Genomic DNA, 19,064 nt, shown 5'->3' with positions numbered 1-19,064 from the left:
TAGTGTTAAAAGCAGAGGAAAGATCTAACAGAATTAAAATGCTAATGGAGCCAGAGTCAGTGGCCATAAGAAGGTCATTGACAACCTTAAGAAGAGCTGTCTCAGTGCTGTGAAGAGTGCGAAAACCGGACTGGAAACATTCATAGAGGTTATGAGATGTAGTTGAGCAGCAACAACTTTTTCAAGTAGCTTTGAGAGAAGCAGAAGATTTGAAATTGGTGTGTAATTGGCCATATCAGAGGGGTCAAGGCCGGGTTTCTTTAACACTGGTGTGACAGCTGTAGTTTTTAATTCAAGAGGAACAACACCAGTGCTGAAAAGGTGAGAAATGAGAAGTGAAATAGGCCGCGAAATAACAGGTGCAGAGTTTTTGAGTAGAGCAGTAGGAGCAGGATCAAGATGACAGAAAGATGGATTCGATTTTTTGAGTAGCTCAGAGATATAAGCAGGGGTTTGAGGGTCAAAATCAGTAAAAGTACCAGGTGCAAAATCAAAGGGGAAGTCATGTGAGTGGATAGGGGAGTTCATTGTTGGAAAGAGATTATATATGCGATTAATTTTATTTTGGAAGAAGTGTAAGAATGACTCACAAAGGTCTACTGCGTTACTCATGACAGGTGCAGGAGGGTTGGTGAGTTTATTGACTACAGAAAACAGTGTTTTAGGACGGGAGGATGCATTGGTAATGAGGGCAGAATAGTAACTGGAGCGTGCAGTATTTAAAGCAGATTTATATCATTGAATATGGTCCTTGTAAGCAATAAGATGCACGTTCAAACCAGTTTTCCTGTAAAGGCGTTCAAGGCGACAACCAGGAGTTTTCAGTTTGCGAAGTGCAGGGGTAAACCAGGGAGACATATGTGAAGAAGGTACAAGTCTGCATTTAAGGGGGGCATGTATATTAAGGGCAGTAGTGTGTTCAGTAATGTCAGAAAGATATGTTTGTACAGATTCAGTAAACAGTAATGGATTAACAGAATTGAGGTTACGGAAAGTTATGGTAGATTTCACCCTAAGGCGAGGGAGAGGCATTTCACAGTTTAGTTCGATGAAGAGGTGATCAGAAAGTCCAATCTGAGAGCCAAGCACAGAAACATTACCTAGACCAGTAGTACAAACCAAATCAAGTGTGTGACCTTTTAAGTGTGTAGGAAAGTCAATATGCTGTACGAGATTGAAACATTCAAAAACTGACATGAGTTCGTGGGAATCTGCACAATCAATATTAACATGTATGTTGAAATCACCAAGTAAGATAACAGAAGAAGACATAGCGCAGGAAAGGGTTAACAGTTCATGTAGTTCAGTGAAAAAATTTGACATTGATTTAGGTGGAGGATACAAGAGAATTACAATCATAGGAGAAGTACCAGAGATTTTGAGAACTAGATATTCAAAGGATGAAGTCACATGAAAGTCGATGGTATTGACTGGGATGTTACTACGGTAGACAGCAGCCAGACCACCACCCCTAGATGTCAAACGAGGTTTGGCCAGATAGCTGTATCCAGAGGGAGTGAGGAGATTTAGGTGGAAATAGTCGTTAGGAATTTGCCATGTTTCAGTAAGCAGCAGAAAGTCTAGGTCTTTCTCAGTTAGTAACGTGGAAAGCACAGTAGCCTTATTCGTGAGTGACCGACAGTTAAACAGCGCTAATACAGGATGTAACGCGCAATCATTGCATATGTGTGGATCAGTCAGAGACGGAGCACAGGATACAGTAATTAATGAGGTAAGATTTATTCCACGGTGGTTAGCCAGCAGCATAGAGTAGTGTATATCCGAGCGGTTAGACCAGATATATGGAATAGATGAGGATGTCAGGCAGCGCGATGAGAAGTGGTGGCAACAGTGGTGGAACGATGAAGGTAACGCGGCCGTCTAGCAATCCCAAGCTCCTTGCAGAGCCCGTCGAGACGAGGGTGCGATTTCAGGCTATGCATCTGAGATAGCAAGTAGTCGAGCGCCATACCAACAATGCAGCTGAATAATAAGCCCAGAGTAATAACTCTAAGCAGAGCAGGTACTGGAACGTTGCGAGGGGTGAAAGACATGGTTAGATGAGAAGGCACAACATCACTGGCGACTGAAGAACACACTTCTCTTGCAATAGTACGCAAGAGAGCCGCAGCACTCACGTTGTTGATAGAGCACGATCAACGCAGTATGGAGACCTTATCAGTCAAATTAGATGGCAGGGGGTACCCCACCAACCAAAATACTGTCCACGATAGAAAAACAAGGGAGTGGAGACTCACCCGCCAGCTATGTAGAAGGCCCATTGGAGCGCGAAGATCGACAGAAACAGCAGAGTGGTGTGATTTGGATGAATAGCCAGCGATGAGTATGGGTTATCCAATCAGAGTTATAATCCACGGTAAAATGACAACGGTAAAGTCCAAACTATAATCCAGTAAAGTCAGGTATCCGGAAGAGCAGGAGAGGAGATGAAACGAAAGACGCGAACCACAACAGAACAAAACAAACAAACAAAAAGTTCCAGCAAGAAGCGGCAGCAAAAACACGCACAGCATACTCTCACCGGAAGCGGAGACTTCCAGCAAAACAGTTTTGTAGCAAAACTGTTCATATCAATCAGTTGCAGTTCAAAGCCATCTTCATGGTTTTTAAGTGGTACCATCCTCAGCAATCTCACTGATCTTTGGGCTGTCCATGTGTGGGCCATCCTCAGCAACAGCAAGTGACTGTGTCTGAGTCCTGGACACTAATTGGAAGCCTGTTCCATAACTGCACGAACTAGTTTTTCTGCATCGTGTAGTGACGTTATATTTCTTATCTTAGCAATATTTCTGAGATGAAAGAAGACTATCCTAGTAATATTATCTACATGAGCTTCAAATGAAAGACTGGAGTCAAAAATTACCCCAAGGTCTTTAACTGCTGCACATGATGAAACAGAAAGGCCATCCTATTATGTATGATCCGATTACAATGTAATCAGGAAGCTTACTTCTGGCTGCATGTGGCCCTAGTATGAATACTTGTGTATTGTCAGAATTAAGTATAATGAAGTTAATAAGCATCCAGTGTCTAATGTCCTTTACACATTCCTCAACTTTATTAAGCTGATGTCGCTCATCTGGCTTTTCTTAAACATACAACTATGTGTCATCAGCATAACAGTGGCAGCTAATGCCATGTTTACGAATAATTTTACCCAGAGGTAGTATATATAAAGAAAAAAGCAGTGGGCCTAAAACAGAACCTTGTGGAACACCAAACTTATTTAATTGATCAGTCTTATCAGTTTGTAGAGAATTCACCATTTACATCTACAAACTGATAACAATCAGTCAAATAAGACCTGAGCCAGGAGAGGGCCATTCCCTTAACTCCAACAACATCTTCTAGTCTATCAAGGAGAATAGTATGATCAGTGGTATCAAAAGCTGCACTGAGGTCAAGCAACACAACCCTGATCAGAAGCCAGTAGTAGGTCATTTACCACTTTATCCAGTGCTGTCTCTGTGCTATAATGAGGCCTAAATCCTGACTGAAAATAGCATTAATAACAAATAGCATACTGTATTAAGTTTTAGTTTTATGTTGGAACTTCCCTTTATGGTTTATTACACATGGGTACTTGGTTTAGATCTAATTTCATAAAAGAATACAACAATGACACGCCACTGACCTGTCCATTGTTGATTGCTGCATGTTGTGCACTGCTGGTGAAAACTGTGATCAGCTCCTGTTTACCCTTTAGCCTGCAGACCCTCCGCACACAGGATGTTTTTTTGTTTGTTTTTCGCACTATTCTGTGTAAACTCTAGAGATTGTTGTGTGTGAAAATCCCAGGAGATCAGTAGTTTTTGAAATACTCAGACCAGTCCAGCTGGTACCAGTAACCTTGCCGGATAACTGTACAGAGTTGTACAGTTAATGTACATAACTGTACTAGCTAGAGTATAGAGGAATAAATACACAAGGTCAATCTGAACAAGCTTAAAACACAGAAGAGCATGTTGTTAAAAGTGACCCACTGATCAAAATGTAAAATGTAATGATCGGTACATTGATACTTGTCTACTTGCCTCTTACACAGTCACAGCTAGAGCTTTCTTAGTTTAAATACTAGAAGACCCCCTTTCTCATACACTTCTACTGCTTAGGATGGCTACTTGTTTGCAGGCTGGGTTGATTTTTTTTTCCCCCTAACTGACTCCTGTACCATGATTGGCTTGTAGTAATCACGCTATAACACTGTGAATTAGTTGCTTGCAGTGGCACTGACTATTGTAGTAACAGAACACTGATGTATGAATAAAAATAATTATGTAAAATTGTGAATTTTCCAAATCATTCGGACTGAGAAATGCAGTACTGCATATGACAAATAGCATACTGTATTAAATGTTAGTTTTATGTTGGAACTTCCCTTTATGGTTTATTATATTTGGGTACTTGGTTTAGATCTAATTTCATAAAAGAATACAACAATGACATGTTACTTACCTGTCCGTTGTTGGTTGCTGCCTGTTGTGCAGTGCTGGTGAAGATTACCACACTCAAAAGTGTGATCAGCTCCTGTTTATTCTTTAGTTCATTAGGCAGCCCTGTCACACATGAATTATAAGAATAACATACAAATTACTCTGTATAAAGATAAATGTAATCACAGCTGGTGCATGTAGTACAATGCAACACACAGATCATTAAGATTGAGGTAATTTTTTTTTTGTTTTTTTTTATAAATAATTGATTGTGCAATAATTAGTTGTTTTTCATAATAATTCATTGCTTATCACACTTAGCCCAGACCCTTAAACACTAAGCCACCGCTCCGCTACAGTTATTGCCATGACATCAGGCAACTAACCAAAGCGAGGGATATTTGCAAAGCCACATCCTTAGTCCATGCCTGCAGTTCTGAATCCTGCACTACTTCACTGTCACTTCCATAATATAGAGACACTATGCTGGAGTCAAACATGTAAGTGAGAAGGAAAGAGGATGTGTCAATACTTGTTGTGTCTCCAAAATAAAGCAAAGAAAGTACTGGATATGGTTAAATTTCATTTCAGTGCCTAACAGACAAGAAATAGTAGCTCTCGAGCTCTAGAGCACTGCATTGTGCCTGGACTCTGACTTCTCAATGGCGTCCCAGAGCATCAGGCTGTGCTCTCTGTAGAAGTATTTATTGAGTATAGTAATGCCACAGTCTATGAAGTCGCAAGCAAGAAGTTGAGAGCGGTAGGTCATGGCCTTATACTGCCTTTGAGACAGCACCAGCAGCCCGTCACCGCCTGTGGATACCACCTGCAAGGAAAGCATGCCTGCTTATCTACTACTGATCTACAGGGTGTCAGAAAAATCAGGAACCAATGGGAATAAATATGTCGATCTAAATATGTTGAGCACAATCCACACAAACATGAGAACAGAGAAAATGTATAGAGCATAAGTGTGAACATGTAGAGCATATGCTATAAATAATGAATACAAAATTAATTTTATGTAGCTCTGCTCTCATTTGTTCCTGAATTTTCTGACACCCTGTACTTACATTGCTCAATCCTTGACTATGTATTCAGTATTAGGTAAAACCTGGCATTTAAATGCATCAAAATTGTCAAACATTTTGAAGTCACTTCAATCCATATATTTTCTGTAGCTGAAGATCACCCTTTTGAAGATGCCATCATGAGAGATAAGCTGTGGCAGAGGGAGGAAGATGGGAGGCATTAGGGAGGAAGATGGGTATGTCCTTACTAGGATTATGTTCAAGCTGAGAAAAAGGAAAAGAGGAAACAATGAGCCTTTTCATTAGCCATATGTTGCCTCTGGTGAACATACTTGGTGAAAACAATGCCTGTATGGTGATGGGAATGAGGCCACTGTCTGGATGTTCATATAGGAAACACAAAAGAGCTGCTAAATGCTGCTCCTTCCCTCTGATAACATTCTCAGGGACGCCATGCATTATAGCGTAGTCAACAAGGTATACCTTCCCAGCCTTCAAAGAGACAAAGTGAGATTCTTATAGCCCTTAAGATACCAGGACAGACTGTACTTGCACATAGATGGATTATGGCTAATTTCGCTGCGTAGTTAAACTCATTACAGCGGGCTTTGTGCTAAAACCAACCCAATGATCCTGATGAAATCATTACATAATAGTATGCAAACAAGGGTGTTCCCAAAATATGAAAACATCTGGGGCTTTTAATGACATTCCTTCCATGTACTATTTCAGGCATTTCAAGATCAAGATTTCTTATTAACAAATTACATTAACAAACTACATGTAGTTGAGGGATACCATATGCTAATTAGTGCCTTGTCTATCTCTGTGTGTTACTCTGTCTCTCCTTGATACATACATACACACACACACTAACTTTTTTCCATCACTGATCCTGGCTTTGCTGATTTTGCAATACAAACACTGAGAACCATAAAACTCCATAAAATGCACAGAGAACTTACTAAAAAGCAGAACAACAGAGTGCACTAAATCTTTCATTAATGCAGCTCAGCCATTACAGCACATCGGTCAGTGCAGATATCAACTAACTCTTCCTTCTTTTACGGGGCACTATTTATTTCACAAAATTGTCACCAATTGGTGTGTGTAACTGAATTAAATACACTGTGTGAACTTGACAACATAATGGATATACACTTGTACATACAGTCTGTACAAGTTAATCTGCACAAAAAAAGCCATACAGTATTTTGGTTGACAAAAACAACGATATCATGTGTGAAAAGGAACGTGCCATTTTAGCCAGGTACTATAATGAAACACAGGATAAGGTAACAGTTGGATTTGTAGACATGGCAGTGTGCAATGATGCCAAAGCTGAAAACATATTCAATTGCATTGCATCATCCATGCATGACAAAGGCCTTGACTGGTCTAATTGTGCAGGATTTAGCAGTGACAACTGCAGTGTGATGATTGGCGAAAACAACTCTGTCTTATCAAGAGTGAAAGCACAGGCCCTTCATATTTACAGCGTTGGCTGTCCAAGTCACCTGGTCAACATTTGTGCCAAAACTGCTGCTAAGGAGCTCTCAGTGTCACCTGAAGAACTGCTCATTGACATCTACTACTACTGAGAAAAGTTCCAAATGAAGAGAAGACCTAAAACAGTTTCAAGAGTTCTGCGATATCGCCCAGCAGAGAGTATAAAAGCATTGTCCTACACACTGGCTTTCTTTAGGAAAAGGTTTGGACCACCTGCTCCACCAATGGCCAGCCTTTATTTCATATTCGAGTCAAAGAGTGTAAATATGAAGTCATCTCATATTCAGAAGTGAATATTCATATTCAGAAATGAAAATATACACGCTTTCTCCATAATGTCACACAATGTTTCGACAAATTCAATTTGATTTTTCAAAACAAGGCACCTGTCCAATTCAAGTTGGATCAGAGCATAGAAGAGCTCCTGCATTTTCAAATCTTGAAAAAGCTTTCAGTACTCGATACAGAGAGCCAAGATGATGTGAATCCAGAGCAGATTTTGACTTTGGCAGAGAGATTTCTAAATGTGATCAAGGCAGATGCAAGGAGAGCTCCTCTTGGAAGTCCTGGATTATGTCTCAACTGACCTTAAGGGACTGGTGCCAAACTACAAAAGTTTGCCAGTTGATGAGTACTGGGGGAAGCTGTCCAAAGTAAAATCTGTGAACACAGGGCAGTTGAGATTCAAAGAGCTCTGCCATTGTTGATGAAGCTGCTTTTGGTGCTGCCAAATTCTAATTGTGATGTGGAAAGGACATTCAGCATGGTGCGTCACATTAAGACAGAATTCAGATGTCAGCTGTCTCACAAGACGCTTATGAATCTGATGTCTTGCGAAATTAACAAATTCATTGACACAGACTGCTATGGAGGGTGGTGGGGTTGTGGGGGTGGTGGAGCTACCTCCCTGAAATGAGTTTTTGCAGGGTGGGATGTCTGCCAATGTATATATACTGATCAGCCATAACATTAAAACCACCTGCCTAATATTGTGTAGGTCCCTCTTTTGCGGCCAAAACAGCTCTGACCCGTCAAGGCATGGACTCCACAAGATCTCTGAAGGTGTGCTGTGGTATCTGGCACAGAGACATTAGCAGCAGAAGTTGCAAGGTGGGGCCTCCATGGATCGGACTTGTTTGTCCAGCACATCCCACAAATGCTCGACCAGATTGAGACCTGGGAAATTTGGAGGCCAAGTCAACACCTTGTACTCTTTGTCATGTTCCTCAAACCATTCCTGAACAAATTTTGTCATGTGGCAGTGCACATTATCCTGCTGAAAGAGGCCACTGCCTTTTGGGAATACCGTTGCCATGAAGGGGTGTACTTGGTCTGCAACAATGTTTAGGTAGGTGTTATGTGTCAAAGTAACATCCACATGAATGCCAAGACCCAAGGTTTCCCAGCAGAACATTGCCCAGAGCATCACACTGCCTCCGCCAGCTTGCCTTCCTGCCATAGTGCATCCTGATGCCATCTCTTCCCCAAGTAAGTGATACACACACCTGTCGATCCACATGTGATTGATCAGACCAGGCCACCTTCTTCCATTGGTCCATGGTCCAGTTCTGATGCTCACGTGCCTATTGTAGGCACTTTTGGCAGTGGACAGGGGTCAGCATGGGCACAGCAAGTTGTGATGCTCTGTGTGTTCTGACTTGTTTCTATCATAGCCAGCATTAACTTTTTCAGCAGTTTGTGCCACAGTAGCTCTTGTGTGGGATTGGACCAGACAGGCTGGCCTTCGCTCCCCACGTGCATCAATGAGCCTTGGGTACCCACGACCTTTTTGCCGGTTCACTGGTTGTCCCTCCTTGGACCACTTTTGGTAGGTACTAACCACTGCATACCGAGAACACCCCACAAGATCTGCGATTTCGGAGATGCTCTGACCCAGTCGTCTAGCCATCACAATTTGGATGTCTGCCCTATCTATCATGCTCAGATACCTCTGGCACAGTATGAGGAACAGTACTTCACTGAGCCCGCAGCCCAAATAATGATCGACAACTTCAGGCAGGATATGAAGGACATAGAGGTGGACATTCTGAAGCAGAATAAGGGTCTTGAATCACCATATCTCTATATGTGCCCTAGCTGCACAGAGAACAGCATTACCATATAGAGAGGCCTGAGAAAAACTCTGCAATTTATGATGTACCTCTTAAGACAGGTATAGAAAGCTGCCTTAAATATACAGACATTTTGAAAGGTACATTTTGAGAGGCTTGTTTGAAACAGGAATAATATACTCCTAACTTACAGAAACTTATTGGTGATTGTTGTAAATCTACCCTCACCATCCACTTTATTAGGAACACCTGTACATTCATGCAGTTATCTAATCAGCCAATCAGGTGGCAGTAGCACAATGCAAAAAGCTTCAGTTAATGTTCACATCAAACATGAGAATGGGAAAAAAGTATGATCTCAGTGACTTTAACCATGGCATGGTTGTTGGTACCAGCTGGACTGGTCTGAGTATTTCAAAAACTACTGATCTCCTGGGATTTTCACACACAACAGTCTCTAGAGTTTACACAGAATAGTGCAAAAAACAAACAAACAAAAAACATCCTGTGTGTGGAGGGTCTGCAGGCTAAAGGATAAACAGGAGCTGATCACAATTTTGAGTGTGGTAATCTTCACCAGCACTGCACAACATGCAGCAATCAACAATGGACAGGTCAGTGGCGTGTCATTGTTGTATTCTTTTATGAAATTAGATCTAAACCAAGTACCCATGTGTAATAAACCATAAAGAGAAGTTATTTGTTATTTATAGCATACTATTAATAACTTTAGCCTAGTAAACTTTAGCCTGCAGACCCGATTATTTCTGTTACACTACTGCTCTAAAACACCATGTCGGTTGTGTGTCTGCCTTTGAGTGCAGGTGAGGATACACCCGAGCTGCACTCGGTGGATCTGGAGTTGGAGGCCGTGGAGAAGCAGATCCGCGACCTACAGGTGAAGCAGGCCCAGCTGCGACAACGGAAAGCCGCACTGGAATCATCCCGGACTGACGCTCACCTGTCCCAGGTAAATTCGCGGCGGGAAACAAACACTCCCAAAACCTCAACTCCGCATACTTCTCTGTCCAGGCCTAGTGCACCAAGGACGCGGCCCGCCCAGATTTCGTTCACTCTGGCGCCGGGGTACCACGGAGCCTGGATGCAGCAGCAGCGGAAGACATGAGCCAGGACCCGGGCGAGGACCTCTCCCCCTCCACCGCCACCCGTTTTTGAGATCTCGACCCGGAACCGCTTCGCTCCCCTTCGCGAGTCGGAATGCGACGCGGTGATCATCGGAGACTCCATCGTCCGGCACGTCCGTGCTACCACGGCTAAAGGTAAGTTGCGCACTCGCTGTTTTCCTGGTGCTCGTGTTCCCGATGTCGCTGCACAGGTACCCGCGATCCTGAATGGGAAGAACATCGGAGCTGTGGTCCTCCATGCTGGCACGAACGACACCAGGCTGAGGCAGACGGAGATCCTGAAGAAGGACTTCAGAAGCCTGATTGAGAAGGTACGCAGCACATCGCCCACAACGAGGATCATCGTGTCAGGACCGCTTCCCACGTTCCAGCGAGGAATCGAGAGGTTCAGTAGGCTATTTGCTTTTAATGAATGGTTACAGTCATGGTGTCAAGACCAGAAATGACCCTTTATTGATAACTGGAATATTTTCTGGGAGCGTCCTAGGCTTTACCATACTGACGGCCTGCACCCAAGCAGAGCTGGAGCAGCGGTCCTCTCGGACAACATCTCTAGGACACTACGCACCATCTGACTGGTAAGCCATACCTTAGATCGCAATTATAATAGCTACTGTTCAACTCACCAGACTGATACAATTGACTTAACCCAACCGTCTGCTAGCTGCCTAGAGTCGTCACCTAGGGTACATAGCATTGGGACTGTGTCTGTTCCCTGTGCTGTATTAAAATTAAGAAAGACTAAAGTCTGTTTTAGCAATTTAATAAACATACCTACATTAGATAATAATACTGAGAGTGCAGCCTGCACCTCTACTCTAAAGCTAGGTTTGCTAAATATCAGATCTCTTGAGTCTAAAACGCTCTTAGTTAATGAACTTATCACGGATCAGGAGTATGACGCCTTATGTTTAACAGAAACGTGGATTAGGCAGAACAAATATGTTTCATTAAATGAAGCTAGTCCGCCCACTTATAGCTACATACATCAGCCTCGTTTAGGAGGCATCGCAGTTATTCATAAGGATAATCTGACCATCGTACAGAAACTAGGACAAAACTTTAATTCATTTGAAGCACTTTATAGCAACATAAGTGCAGTCGCTAATGATAAGTCATCACAGTCCCTTCCATTAGTTATTATCTACAGACCCCCAGGACCGTACTCTGAATTTCTTAGTGAATTTACAGATTTCCTATCAAACCTAGTTGTTTCTGTCGACCGAGTGTTAATTGCTGGAGACTTTAACATTCATTTTGAGAATATAGGCAACCCGCTGAAGATAGCGTTTACATCCATACTTGACTCATTGGGAGTCAATCAGTGTGTTGTAGGATCCACACATAAAGCAGGTCATACGTTAGACTTAATATTATCTTTTGGAGTTAATATAACCGATATAGTGATAATCCCGCAGTCTGAGGCAATATCAGATCACAGTCTGATTTCATTTTGTGTGTAGCATTGTACACACAGAACCGCGCTACCGAATTAGCCGTACAATAACACCTGCGACCGCGCAGAGCTTTATTAATCACCTACCAGAATTATCCGCTAGTATAGGGTCACCATCAGACCCTTTAGAACTCGAACAGGCGACAGAATTTTTAGAGTCGACATTCCGCTGTACCTTAGATAATGTAGCCCCACTTAGAAGAAAAACAATTAAAGATAAGAAACTCGCTCCGTGGTATAGTGACCACACCCGCTCTCTAAAACAGAACGCCCAAAAGCTAGAGCGTAAATGGCACCAGACCAAACTCCTAGCATTTAGAATAGCATGGAAAGACAGTATTTTAGCCTATAAAAAAGCTCTAAGGCTAGCTAGGTCCACTTACTTATCAACGCTTATAGAAAATAATAAAAGTAATCCTAAATTCTTATAGCAGAATTAACTAGGAATAAGACATCAACAGAAATTTCCACAATAACAGCATATAAAAGTAACGATTTCATGAAATTCTTTGATAGCAAAATTAAAAACATTAGGCAGAAGATACAGGCCCAAAGTCCAAATTATACAATAGACTGGGAGGATAGACTAACCATAGATCAGAGCTTAGAAGGTTTTACTCCTCTTGAAGAGAATGATTTAATCTCGCTCATCTCTTCTGCTAAATCATCAAACTGTCTATTAGATCCGGTACCAACACATCTTCTTAAGCAAATAGTTGGAACCATAACTGAACCCCTGCTTAAAATAGTTAACTCCTCACTGAGCAATGGGTACGTTCCAAAATCACTTAAATTAGCTGTTATTAAGCCACTAGTAAAGAAACCAGACCTTGACCCTAACGACTTAACTAACTATAGGCCGATTTCAAACCTTCCCTTTCTATCTAAAATACTAGAGAAGGTAGTAGCGCAGCAGCTAATTTCATATCTACAAAGTAATAATATCTATGAACTTTATCAGTCAGGTTTCAGGCCCCACCACAGCACAGAGACAGCATTAGTCAAAGTAGTCAATGACTTGCTATTAGCCTCTGATCGGGGTTGCATTACTCTATTAATTTTACTCGACCTTAGCGCAGCGTTCGACACTATCGACCATAATATCCTTCTTCACAGACTGGAAAAGGTCGTAGGAATTAAGGGCTCAGCCCTCGACTGGTTTAGATCTTATTTAACCGATCTTTATCAGTTTGTAGATTTAAACGGTGACCACTCAGCACGTTATCGAGTAGAATAAGGCGTTCCGCAGGGTTCAGTCTTAGGCCCACTGCTTTTCACGTTATACATGCTCCCTTTAGGTAACATAATCCGTAAACATAATATTAGCTTCCATTGTTATGCTGATGACACACAGTTATACGTCTCAGCTAGGCCAGATGAGAATAGCCAGTTAAAGAAAGTTGAGGCATGTGCGATAGACATAAGAGACTGGATGCTAAGCAACTTTCTCCTGCTAAACCCAGAAAAAACAGAGGTTCTGGTACTGGGACCACAAGCCGCTAGAAGTAAGTTTAAAGATCACACTGTTACTTTAGACGGTCTCTCTGTTTCAAGTAGTCTAACAGTAAAAGATCTCGGTGTGATTATAGACTCTAATCTCTCATTTCAGGCGAATGTAGATAATGTAAGCAGGTTAGCATTTTTCCACCTCAGAAATATCGCTAAGATTAGAAATATACTTTCGCTAAATGATGCTGAAAAACTAATCCATGCATTTATCACATCCAGATTAGATTACTGCAATGCTTTACTATCTGGATGTTCGTCTAGATGCATAAATAAGCTTCAGATAGTTCAGAATGCAGCAGCGAGGGTCCTTACTAGGACTAGACAGTATGAGCATATAACGCCAGTCTTATCTACATTACACTGGCTCCCAGTAAGATTCCGCATCGATTTTAAAATATTACTCCTAACCTATAAAGCATTAAACGGTCTCGCTCCGCAGTATTTAAGCGATATGTTAGTACCTTACGTTCCGCCATGCCTACTTCGCTCTAAGAATGCAGGCTGTCTATCAGTACCACGCATTGCCAAAACCACGGCAGGGGGCAGAGCTTTCTCTTACCAAGCCCCAAAATTATGGAATAGCCTCCCAGTTAATGTACGTGAAGCAGACACGGTCTCAGTGTTTAAGTCGAGGTTGAAGACTTATTTATTTAACCTAGCATTTAGCGACTAGTGTTTTAGACAAAGGAGTAGATCTGGGGGACTCGTGGATGTTGAGTGCTATGGTGATCTGGTGTGTTTGGATGCTGTCTTCCTCACTCTCGTTAGTCACTCAGGAGATTTGTGACGGCAGAGTGACTGTATGCCTTACATATCAGGGATCTCTCACGTCTGTGTTTCCCCCTGGTTCTCCTTTTAGTTATGCTGTTATAGCTAGTCCTGCCGTGGTCCCCTGCACTCCTCATTAAGTTTTATCTCCACACGGTGACTGTGAGTGTACCTAACCACTTTCCTTCTCTTTCTGCCGAGCTACACTCCTGAGCTGCCGGTGATCCAGACCCCCCATACGCTCTGGACCAGATGAGCATCACTCCTGAGCTGCTGGTAATCCAGACCCCCCCCCCTTCACTCTGGACCTGTCTACCGGCAATGCTTCACACTGCCACGAAGACGCTTCAGCTGTTTTCCATGGACTACACCAACACACATTGTACACACACACACGCGCACTACAGTGTAAACTCATATGAGGATGGGTTCTCTGTTGAGTCTGGTTCCTCTCAAGGTTTCTTCCTATCACCATCTCAGGGAGTTTTTCCTTGCCACCGTCGCCCTGCTTGCTCATCAGAGACGTCACACACACACACTTCACTTTTGTTTGTGTAAAGCTGCTTGGAGACAATGACCTTTGTAAAAAAGCGCTATACAAATAAGAATGAATTGAATTGAAATTAATGCTATTTTCAGTCAGGATTTAGGCCTCATTATAGCACAGAGACAGCACTGGATAAAGTGGTAAATGACCTACTACTGGCCTCTGATCAGGGTTGTGTTGCTTGACCTCAGTGCAGCTTTTGATACCACTGATCATACTATTCTCCTTGATAGACTAGAAGATGTTGTTGGAGTTAAGGGAATGGCCCTCTCCTGGCTCAGGTCTTAATTGACTGATTGTTATTGTTATTGTTGTAGATGTAAATGGTGAATTCTCTACAAACTGATAAGACTGATCAATTAAATAAGTTTGGTGTTCCACAAGGTTCTGTTTTAGGCCCACCGCTTTTTTCTTTATATATACTACCTCTGGGTAAAATTATTCGTAAACATGGCATTAGCTTCCACTGTTATGCTGATGACACACAGTTGTATGTTTAAGAAAAGCCAGATGGGAGACACCAGCTTAATAAAGTTGAGGAATGTGTAAAGGACATTAGACACTGGATGCTTATTAACTTCATTATACTTAATTCTGACAATACAGAAGTAAGCTTCCTGATTACATAATATCTCTGGATGGCCTTTCATGTGCAGCAGTTAAAGACCTTGGGGTAATTTGACTCCAGATTCATTTGAAGCTCATGTAGATAATATTACTAAGATAGTCTTTTTAGTCTCAGAAAGATTGCTAAGATAAGAAATATAATGTCACAACACGATGCAGAAAAAATAGTTCATGCAGTTATGGAACAGCCTTCCAGGACTCAGACACAGTCTCAGTGTTTAAGTCTAGGCTGAAAACATATTTGTTTAAGCCTTTTGTGAATAGTTCTTTTCTTAAGTAAAGGAGCAGATCTAGAGGATCTGGCATGGATAGAGAGATCTGGGATGTTTCTCTTCCCAAAAACATATGTGATCTTTCTTCATTACAGGATTTCAAAACCCACATTAAAACACATCTTTTTCTTTCTTGTTTTTCTGATAACTGACTGTATGATCCGATTCATGCCATGGATTTCTTGTTTATTTCCTTTTGTTCTTTGTCTGCTGTCATGTTTATCTATTTTCATATTGTAAAGTGACCTTGAGTTTGCAGAAAGGCACTATATAAAATAAACTTATTATTATTATTATTATTATTACAGTGGCTTAGGACCACAATTGCTATGATAGCTTTAGGACTGCAATTGCCATGAACAGTTCTCAAGTCTCCTGGTTATACAATTGCACTTTTGACCATGTAGTACGGTTATAGAAGGGAATTATTTATAATTGCAGTATTCGTTGTCACCCAGATGAGGATGGGTTCCATTTTGAGTCTGGTTCCTCTCAAGGTTTAATTTCGTCTCAGGGAGTTTTTCCTTGCCATCATCGCCTCTGGCTTGCTCATTAGGGATAAACTTATAAATTTAAAATTCATAGACTGAATTTATATATTTCTGTAAAGCTGCTTTGTGACAATATCCATTGTTAAAAGCACTATACAAATAAAATTGAACTGGAATTGAATTAATATGCAGTACTGCATTTCTCAGCCCAAGTGTTTTGGCAAAATTCACAATTTTGCATAATTACTGTATTAATACATCAGTTCTCTGTTACTACAATATTCAGTCCCACCACAAGCAACTAATTAATAGTGTTATAGCGTAATTACTACAAGCCAATCATGGTGCAGGAGTCAGTTAGGGGTGAAAAAAATCAAACCATCCTGCAAACAAGTTGCCATCCAAAGCAGTAGAAGTGTCTCAGAAAAGGGTCTTCTAGTATTTAAATTAAGAAAGCTCTAACTGCGACTTTGTAAGAGGCAAGTATCAATGTACTGACCATTAAATTTAACATTTTGGCCAGTGGGTCACTTCTAACAACATGCTCTTCTGTGTTTTAATCTTGTTCAGATTGATTTTGTGTATTTATTCCTCTATACTCTAGTTTGACTTTTGTTCGTGGATGCCCAACACACCTTGCACCATGCGCCATCCTCCACCCACAGACAAGGACAGTAGTCACGTTTACATGGACACTTTTTGTTTCAATCGGAATGAAATCAATCAGATTGATTAATCCGATCACAGTGTTTACAAGAACGCTGAATAAAGTAATCGGGATGATATGTGCGTTTACATGACAGAATCGGATTTGATATTCTGACATGCGCACAGTGCACGAATACACGTTTCCCACCATTCCAACATGCAGATACTAGCAGCCACTCTCTTGCCATTGCTTCTTTTTTTCATTTTAAAAAGCAGACTTAACATTTGCCTATTTCAGCTGCTAATTAGAAGACGACAAGCACGTGATGTTTTGTGCGGTACTGCGTGTATTTATCAAGCAATTAAAATGCCCCTTCCCGAGCCCAGAACAAGGCGACTGTGGATGAGGGTCCGAAGCAAGGACTGGTGGGACAACGTCATCTTGCACCACTTCACAGACGAGGAGTGGAAGGAGAATTTTAGGATGACACGACAGTTATGTATGACACTATGCTCAATGGTGGAGGGGTACATGGCACCTGGTGAGGCTACGGTCAGAGCCCCAATACCGCTGACAACCGTGTGTTATACGCCATTACGTGATTTGTACGTCATTGCACATGCGCAGAACTATCTGGTTTCATTTTCAATCCGATGAAGTGTTTACATGTCCTCTCCATCGGATTAGAAAAGGTTTAAACCACCCCTTACGATCCGAATGAAATTTTTGGCCAATTCATTCCGATTGACATGTTTACATGTGACTTTTTAAATCTGATTGTGCTTCTAGTGCAATTACGATCAGATTATTAGTGTCCATGTAAACGCAGCTAGTGTCACTATGGATTTGGAGTCATGAACACACTCCCGGATGTCAGACAGTCATGGAGATGGCTATCACATGGCTTTTAGGAAGAACTCAGCCAGACGGAGTTAGTCAACACTTTCACTGAACACTTGTCTTTGCAAAACAGGCTCAAAATAAAATGCAGAAATAAAGCACAGGATGTTGGCTGTAGGTTTATAGTAAGTTGGATCCAGCACACAATCTTTCCATTAGTTACTTTCAGTTCCATAACTTATCTGTACAGCTAAGTATTTTTAGTCTCTTTTTAGAATTTCTATATTTTTATTTTATCTCCTGTCTGCCTTCTGCCCTATCTATCATGCTCAGATACCTCTGGCACAGTACGAGGAATAGAACTTCACTGAGCCATCAGCCCAAAAGATGATTGATAACTTCAGGCAGGATCTGAAGGACATCGAACCACCGTATCTCTATCTGTGCCCTAGCCAAATAGAGAACAGTATTACCATATGGAGAGGCTTGAGAAAAATTCTGCAATTTATGATGATGTACTTCTTAAGAGAGGTATAGACATTTTGAAAAATACATTTTGAGAGGCTTGTTTGAAACAGGAAGAATATACTCCTAACTTACAGAAACTTATTGGTGATTGTTGTAAATCTACCCTCACCATCCACTTTATTAGGAACACCTGTACATTCATGCAGTTATCTAATCAGCCAATCAGGTGGCAGTAGCACAATGCAAAAAGCTTCAGTTAATGTTCACATCAAACATGAGAATGGGAAAAAAAATATGATTTCAGTGGCATGGTTACTGGTTACATGGTTACTGGGCTGGTTTGAGTATTTCTGCTGATCTCCTGGGGTTTTCACACACAACAGTCTCTAGAGTTTACACAGAATGGTGCAAAATACAAAAAAAAAAAACATCCTGTGTTGTCAGTGAGTTGCAGGCTTGATGCAGTTATAAGCAACCAAATATTAAGCGTTATTTACTTTAATTTACTTCAACACTTATATGTTCCTATACTTTTGCTTTTGAAAAATTGGGTGGTCTGATACAAAAGGTTCTATAGGTTCTAAAGGTTCACATCTAGATGTAAATACCAGGAAATCAAAGCTGAAATCCTAAACTCTTGTCTCATATTCATCTTTTGATCTCAAACCCAAATTTCTTTGGTGTACAGCACAAACAAATGAATTGGCCTTGCCGTTCCAATAGTTTCGGAGGGGACTGTATATAAAGAACAACAACATTGGATGGGATCTTGAGACACAAAAGGAGACAAAGTTACACAAAAAGGGGTATTTAAGTAATAACCAACCTGTCAATTTAAAGCCAGATAAAGTACAGAAAAAAAGACTTATACACTGATCAGCCATAACATTAAAACCACCTTCCTAATATTGTGTAGATCCCCCTTGTGCTGCCAAAACAGCTCTAACCCATTAAGGCATGGACTCCACAAGACCTCTGAAGGTGTGCTGTGGTATCTGGCACAGAGACATTAGCAGCAGATCCTTTATGTCCTGTAAGTTGTGAGGTGGGGCCTCCATGGATCGGACTTGTTTGTCCAGCACATCCCACAAATGCTTGACCAGATTGAGATCTGGGGAATTTGGAGGCCAAATCAACACTTTGAACTCTTTGTCATGTTCCTCAAACCATTCCAGAACAAGGCCACTGCCTTTAGGGAATACCGTTGCCATGAAGGGGTGTACTTG

General features: G+C 41.4%; 1 long non-coding RNA gene across 1 annotated transcript in view; it reads right to left on the bottom strand.

Annotated features, from left to right (window-relative positions):
* LOC117597048 (uncharacterized) overlaps window positions 1-19,064 on the bottom strand; it is a 33,805-nt gene that overhangs the window by 5,391 nt on the left and 9,350 nt on the right. Inside the window, exon 2 of the long non-coding RNA XR_004577991.2 lies at window positions 4,477-4,577. This is a non-coding gene — a long non-coding RNA (uncharacterized LOC117597048). The remainder of the gene's footprint in view (window positions 1-4,476; window positions 4,578-19,064) is intronic.

This window comes from Pangasianodon hypophthalmus, chromosome 4, assembly GCF_027358585.1.
Source record: "Pangasianodon hypophthalmus isolate fPanHyp1 chromosome 4, fPanHyp1.pri, whole genome shotgun sequence".
Lineage (NCBI taxonomy): Eukaryota > Metazoa > Chordata > Actinopteri > Siluriformes > Pangasiidae > Pangasianodon > Pangasianodon hypophthalmus.
This window is presented reverse-complemented; position numbering and strand designations above follow the sequence as displayed.